The sequence below is a fragment of the Tachyglossus aculeatus genome, chromosome 4, assembly GCF_015852505.1.
Source record: "Tachyglossus aculeatus isolate mTacAcu1 chromosome 4, mTacAcu1.pri, whole genome shotgun sequence".
NCBI classification, from domain to species: domain Eukaryota; kingdom Metazoa; phylum Chordata; class Mammalia; order Monotremata; family Tachyglossidae; genus Tachyglossus; species Tachyglossus aculeatus.
In genome coordinates this window covers 25298859-25299626 of record NC_052069.1, presented here as the reverse complement: position 1 = coordinate 25299626, position 768 = coordinate 25298859, and the positions used below count along the sequence as shown (strand labels likewise).

The window sequence follows — 768 nt, the reverse complement described above, 5'->3', positions numbered from 1 at the left end:
TTCTCTGTCTCCCCCTTCTAGACCGTGAGCCCGCTGTTGGGTAGGGACCGTCTCTATATGTTGCCAGCTTGTACTTCCCAAGCACTTAGTACAGTGCTCTGCACACAGTAAGCACTCAATAAATACGATTGAATGAATGAATGAACAAATACCATTTGATAATTTTTAAATTACAATACCATACCTATCACTATGACTACTACTACTTCTACTACCTCCTATTTCTCCAGGGAGCCAGTGGGAGCAGGGTCTGCAGTGAATCAAAACTTCAAAGAGCACATCAACTGCTCGATTGCTTCCTCCTAACCATAATTTATTTTAATACATGGCTCCCCAAGTAGATTGTAAGCTCTTTGAGGGCAGAGATCATATAGGCTAATTCTATTTAATGCTCTTAAACACTCAGGATAGTGTTCTGCTTTCCTCTCAGGGTTGCACCTGGAGAGTTTCCAGGCCACTACCAGTCTTGGATATGGGAGGGAGAGTAAAGCAAAGGCCTACCCTTTCCATTCCTAGCTTGGGCAGTGGCTAGCAAGTGGAAGGCAATCTGCTACAAGTCAAAACTCACTCATGCTGGGCAGCAGCGGCCTGGGAAAGAGTCGAGGGCAGAGACTCAAGTAATGGTAAACCACTTCCATATTTTTACCAAGAAAATTATATGGATACTCCACCAGAACTATTGCAGATGGAAAGTGGGGTGGTCTGGGAGAGATGCATCCATGATGTCGCTGCGAGTCGGAAACAACTACATGGCATAAGACAAGACAA

General features: G+C 44.7%; 1 non-coding gene across 1 annotated transcript; it reads left to right on the top strand.

Moving 5' to 3' along the window:
• Nucleotides 1–420: 420 nt before the first annotated feature.
• Nucleotides 421–558, top strand: LOC119927455. Its single transcript, XR_005450456.1, has one exon. It is a non-coding gene; the product is annotated as a small nucleolar RNA SNORA7 (small nucleolar RNA).
• Nucleotides 559–768: the final 210 nt, after the last annotated feature.